This window comes from Panulirus ornatus, chromosome 55 (genome assembly GCF_036320965.1).
Source record: "Panulirus ornatus isolate Po-2019 chromosome 55, ASM3632096v1, whole genome shotgun sequence".
NCBI lineage: Eukaryota > Metazoa > Arthropoda > Malacostraca > Decapoda > Palinuridae > Panulirus > Panulirus ornatus.
In genome coordinates, this window is record NC_092278.1 from 37,244,970 (window position 1) to 37,252,119 (window position 7,150).

Genomic DNA, 7,150 nt, shown 5'->3' on the forward strand with positions numbered 1-7,150 from the left:
GTTCAGTTTGTTGATGGTGCCCATTTGTTACAGAATTTTAAATTATTCATTGCTTGATCCAGTAACTCTATGTCTCTTGAACATGATACATGCAGCTTGCATTGTATATATTTAGTAAATTTGTTTGACCCAATATAAAATTCAAAGTGCCCAAACAAAGTTAATGTGATCTAAGATTCTTTCTTCACAAAAATGTAAAAGTATTTTAGTATGGATGACACAAGTATTCGAAGTTTTAGGAGGGTAATATTACATGTAAGTTTATGGAAGACTGTAAACAGCAGATGACAGATGTCCCATGATCTTAAAATATTTGATGATTTACCAAGTGTGCCTGTAATTTTACATTCCTAAAATGTGAAGTATGCTAATCAAATATATGTCAGCTCAAGCAGCACTCATCATCAGCAGGGGTGAACTGATCATTCTTACAAGAAAGTTATTGTACAAATAGTATGTCAAAACAAAACTGTATAATGTAGCAACTGTAATGGTGTGACACATGGAGCTTATACGAAATTATAAAAGGAGGTTGGAAAAAGTACAAAGACTTTTGTGTATAATGTTTAAGACTTGATTATAAGATGTGCCACAATGCTCTTCATACCATGAATATTCAAACATAGCCAGTGGCATAAGGATCTTAGTCGTATGTTTGATAGGGAATTCTTGGCTAACCCTGGCCACAGTCATCTTTTGTCTCTCACTAACCAGTCTAAAGCCATAATACTTACCATTCTATTTGTAACATTACTGATATCAGTGAACTACTACTGTATAGCAACCAATTTTTCCATATATTTTAATACATGAATGGTCTTTTATTGTATTGTAACATTATTGTATCATCTTTTTAAATTTTATGAGAATAATAAGACTAAAGTAATTTAACATTACACAGCAACCACGCAATGCTTTATTGCCAAACAGAAAGGTGTGACTGGTCAAGGAGGGCTGTATGGTTCCTAGGGCCCCTTTGATTGCCATCAACTACCTGGAAACCATCCCACTGCTTCAGTCACAACTTGTAGACTTGGTTCTTTCTTTATTAATTTCCTCAATACCGTGTTTGTAGACTCATACCTAACCTCCCCCTTGTAGAACAACCATTTGTTTAATTCTTGCTGTGATCTCTATAACTTCTTCCAGTGTTTATCACTCCAAGGGTTGTGTTTGTCCCTATTGTATTACAAAAATGCCTAATATTCACCGTTTATCACTCCAAGGGTTGTGTTTTTCCCTATTGTATTACAAAAATGCCTAATGTTCACCTCATGGATTTTAGTCTCCCAACTGGCTAAATACTTTCAACCCTCTACGACTTTGGTTTTATGTTTTGCATATTTTCCCCAGTATTTTAACTTTCCGACAGTTTGACATCCTTCCATGAAGCACTGCTCTCCACATCCAAGCTCTGACATCATAAGCTAGGAATTTCAGTGAACACTTCAAGAATTGTTTAGGTTCTACCTGGGATGGTCGCAGTGGGTAAGATACAAGAATTACGTGAGGCAATTGACATGGGAAGTACCAGCTTAAAGACTCGGTGAAAAAGGCAATAAAACCTGTAACGGTTATTTGAGAATGGAACATAACAGCCAAGCAGTGTTGGGGCAAGCAAACATACTTTTAAAGTGTTTATCAAGAGATAATTGGGAGTTGGAAAGGGAAAAAAAAGGAATGCAAATGAACCAATGTATGACAGCTGGATATATATATATATATATATATATATATATATATATATATATATATATATATATATTATAAAGAGGGGCAGGTATGCAGTCTGTTGTGGATGAGAGAGCTTGGGAAGTGAGTCAGTTGTTGTTCACTGATGATACAGCGCTGGAGGCTGATTCATGTGAAAAACTGCAGAAGCTGGTGACTGAGTTCGGTAAAGTGTGTGAAAGAAGAAAGCTAAGAGTAAATGTGAATAAGAGCAAGGTTATTAGGTGCAGTAGAGTTGAGGGACAAGTCAATTGGGAGGTAAGTTTGAATGGAGAAAAACTGGAGGAAGTAAAGTGTTTTAGATATCTGGGAGTGGATCTGGCAGCGGATGGAACCATGGAAGCGGAGGTGAATCATAGGGTGGGGGATGGGGCGAAAATTCTGAGAGCCATGAAGAATGTTTGGAAGTTGAGAACATTATCTCGGAAAGCAAAAATGGGTATGTTTGAAGGAATAGTAGTTCCAACAATGTTGTATGGCTGCGAGGCGTGGGCTAGGGATAGAGTTGTGCGCAGGAGGGTGGATGTGCAGGACATGAGATGTTTAAGGACAATATGTGGTGTGAGGTGGTTTGATCGAGTAAGTAATAATAGGGTAAGAGATGTGTGGTAATAAAAAGAGTGTGGTTGAGAGAGCAGAAGAGGGTGTTTTGAAATGGTCTGGTCACATGGAGAGAATGAGTGAGGAAAGATTGACCAAGAGGATATATGTGTCAGAGGTGGAGGGAACGAGGAGAAGTGGGAGACCAAACTGTAGGTGGAAAGATGGAGTGAAAAAGATTTTGAGTGATCGGGGCCTGAACATGCAGGAGGGTGAAAGGCGTGCAAGGAATAGAGTGAATTCGAACGATGTGGTATACCGGGGTCGACGTGCTGTCAATGGATTGAACCAGGGCATGTGACGCGTCTGGGGTAAACCATGGAAAGTTCTGTGGGGCCTGGATGTGGAAAGGGAGCTGTGGTTTCGATGCATCATTACATGACAGCTAGAGACTGAGTGTGAACGAATGGGGCCTTTGTTGTCTTTTCCTAGCGCTACCTCGCACACATGAGGGGGGAGGGGGTTGTTATTCCATGTGTGGCGAGGTGGCGATGGGAATAAATAAAGGCAGATTATGAATTATGTACATGTGTATATATGTATATGTCTGTGTGTGTATATATGTGTACATTGAGATGTATAGGTATGTATATTTGCGTGTGTGGACGTGTATGTATATACATGTGTATGTGGGTGGGCTGGGCCATTCTTTCGTCTGTTTCCTTGCGCTACCTCGCTAACGCGGGAGACAGTGACAAAGCAAAATATATAAATATAAATAAATAAATATATATATATACATACATATATATATATATATATATATATATATATATATATATATATATATATATATATATATATATATATATATATATATAAACCATAAAAGGTGTGTGTGGGAGCCAACAGAGAATAAGTGTGGGTCACAAGAGAGATGCGTATGGACATTACTACAAGACGTGTGTGTAGGCAAAGAAATGCAATTATGTTATGTGGGCCAGTAAAGTTTGTCTGGTTGGCTCACAAAAGGCATGTATGTTGCCAACATATGTGTGTCTGTAACAAAAATTGTATGTGAAAGCTGGTAACAGAAGCATGTGCGTGGGTCAAATGGTGCATGTATGTGGGACAAGAATTAGCTTGTAGTTCATCCTGTGCGTTTGTGTGTGTATGAGCCACATATCTTAAGCGTGGATATCTCGCTGTTAATATCCGGGTCATTAGCAATGTGTCTGAGTCATTAGTGACACGCAGGCCACAGTCATCCAATATTCCCGTTATCAGTAATGTGCATGTGGAACTAGTAGGAGTAAATGTCTTAATAGTGATTCAGGAAAGAGGCATGCAGCCTAAATGTATGCGCGATATAAAAGAGCTAAGTATACCAAAAGATAATAATTCAAGAGATGTATAAAAACACGTCATGCTGGTCATATAAAACAAATGATATCTGTATACGATATGAGATAAAGTCATAAACAAAAGAGGAAATGATGCTCATGGGCCCCCCAAATGCATAAAAACCCACAAGTGCAGTCATTAACAACTGGATAGTTTATAGATTTACTTAGATAAGTCGACCGCTAAAGGATAAGGCTATTCTCAGAATATTTACAGGGCAAAACAAACGTACATGTATGTGTGTGAACTAAAAAACAAGAAACAGCTGAGTGGCCACATAAGGTGCGTCCTCAAAGAGATGAGCAAACAAGAGTAAGACTGCACAACACAATATGCTGAGTTCAAGGGGCATGTTTGAACATCAAATCATATGAACAAATTGTAAGGACCACAAAAGATGAAGGTTGCAAGAGGTCCACAGGACAAAGGACAAACGGTGCAGGCAACAGATGAGCAAGTTATGAGAGATTAGACAGGTAAAAGGGGTCCTGTATTTATATTAAAAGAGACATTCTAGCCACACTTGTTTATGCCATCCACAAGAGACAACACCGTCATGCAAAGCTTAAAGGTCACAACGAGCAAGTAATGTTTGCCAGTCACATGAGAAGAATGCAGACTACCAGAGATTTGTAAACAACAAGCGCTTAAGAATGGCAACGGGGTGTCGATCACAGGGCCGTGTGCACTACAAGAATGTGATTTACAAGGGCGTGTAGACCACGAGGGACGCAGACTACGAGAGCGTACGGATCAAAAAAGCCATGTACACTACAAACACATCTGGACCAGAAGTGATGTAAAACTATAGCGAGAGCTACAAAAAGATGTAGACTACAAGAGGGTGCAGACCACAACGATTGTAGGACTGCAAGCAGCATGCAAGTCGACAGAGGCGTTACAGTTAATATAGGTTTAAAGATTATGGGTGTGAAGGCCAAAGGAGTTACAAAAGACTGTCCACAAAGGCTATTTGGGCCAGGAGGTGTATAGATCGCAATATGTATACATGCGATGTCAGGTATGCACACCACTAAAAGTGTACCGGTCACGAGAAATGCATAGGCCACAAGACATGTGCATTACCACAAGCGGTGTGCAGGCCACGAAATGTATTCAAACCATAAGTGGTGTGCAAACCACAAGAGGTTTGCAGACCACATTTACAAATCTTAAACAGCTTGCTAGTGGTGTACGAGCTACACGAGTTATGCAGGCCACTAAATGCCTGAAGACCAGAGAAGAAACGCTGGCAAAGTGGTTATGCATATTGTGTGCGGGCCACAATAGGTATGTTAGTATACACAAATAAGGCCAATAGGGCTATGTGGGCAACAAAAAGTAGAAAGACGTCGAGAAAAAAAAAGTAGAGTAAAGCACGAAAATCGTGAACATCATCGAACACTGGGCAGGGCCACAAGAGGCGTGCAAGCCAGTTGAGGTGTGCAGGTGGCTGACGCGCCATACACTGAAGAAGGGCGCGTGAGGGTTGGGCGGCCGCCATGATCGATAAGACTGCAGGGATGCGCAACCTCCCCGACTCTGCTCAGGGCCACGCTGCCGCTGTGCCACCGCCACTCATGTTATCGTTCTGTTACTTCTGTTCCTGTTACTACCACAACAGTTTCTGTTCCTTCTGTTGTTTCTATCGCTGTTCTGTTCTGCTATGGTTGCTTCAGGTGTTCTTTCTGTGGCTCAGCTGCTGCTGTGGACATGTGCTATGTTTAGTCGATGGCACTGTGTTATGTTACTGCAGTTGCCATTACAGCGACCACTACTATTGTAATTACTGTTGTTACAACTAACGTTACTTCTGCTTTTACTGATGCTGTCACAGATGTTTTTTACAGTCAGTGCTGTTTTTTCTCATACTGCGGCTTCTTTACATCTGATGCTGTTACAATGAACACTATGTTACTGCTGACCCCACACGTTACTTTTAATGCTGCTGTCACTGCCGTTGCCATCAACTGTACCTGCCACTGCTACAACGGTAAACAGCCTAAACCATTAATGATGTTGTTGCTGTTACGGTCGATGGCATCATTGTTGTTACGATAGTTGCCTCATGTTACTGTTCCTGCTACAATGTTGCCGTTTAGTAGTGCTTCAGTGTTTCTCCCTGTTACTGTTCTGTTACTGCCTCTGCTGTTATTGTTCCTACAGCTGCCTCTGCGTTCTTGGCTCTGCTCTGACCCTGCTGTTCTTGGTGCTCCTGCTGCTTCAGCTGTTCCTGATACTACTGCTGCCTCCGCTGTTCTTACTGCTGTCGCTTCTGTTGTTCTTGTTACTGATGCTGTCTGTTGTTCTTGTTACTCCTGCTGCATCTGCTTTTTTTTTTTTTTACTATTGATACGAGTAAAGTTAATGACAGAAAGGCGGGACCCCAGCTGAGGGTAGGTTCCCCAGATGAAGGGCGGGTCCCCAGATGAAGGGCGGGTCCCCAGATGAGGGGCGGACCCCAGCTGGAGGGTGGGTTTCCAGCTAAAGGGTGGCTTCCCAGATGGGGGGCTGATCCCTAGCTGAAGGGCGGGTCTGCGGCTGAGGGGCGGTTCCCCAGCAGAAGGACGAGCCCTGGTTGAATCATCCAGGACCAATATGAATGCCCACGCTATACACTTCTTTCAATGCTACACCATTTAAAGAATGTAATAGGTTAAGCAATCCTTTCGTTTTTTTTTTTTTCCAAAAGAAGGAAAAGAGAAGGGGGCCAAGTGAGGATATTCCCTCAAAGGCCCAGTCCTCTGTTCTTAACGCTACCTCGCCAACGCGGGAAATGGCGAATAGTATGAAATATATATATATATATATATATATATATATATATATATATATATATATATATATATATATATATATATATATATATTTGCTTTGTCGCTGTCTCCCGCGTTTGCGAGGTAGCGCAAGGAAACAGACGAAAGAAATGGCCCAACCCACCCCCATACACATGTATATACATACGTCCACACACGCAATATACATACCTACACAGCTTTCCATGGTTTACCCCAGACGCTTCACATGCCTTGATTCAATCCACTGACAGCACGTCAACCCCGGTATACCACATCGCTTTCTGAGTCCTGTGTGTGTGTGTGTGTGTGTGTGTGTGTGTGTGTGTGTGTTTTACCGAACTCCGCCTGCTAGTTACGCCACAAGACTCACTTCTGGGCGAGGCTGTATCTTCGACAACTGACGAAACAATGCATTCTCGTCCGAGTCCCTCCTGCCGCCCCTGTTACTGGGTGTACCGCAGGCTTGAAGCTGAGGGAGCCACTGGATCACCAAGAAAAGGGTTCCGCGGTTATATATATATATATATATATATATATATATATATATATATATATATATATATATATATTATCCTTGGGGATAGGGGAGAAAGAATACTTCCCACGTATTCCCTGCGTGTCGTAAAAGCCGACTAAAAGGGGAGGGAGCAGGGGGGGTGGAAATCCTTCCCTCTCGT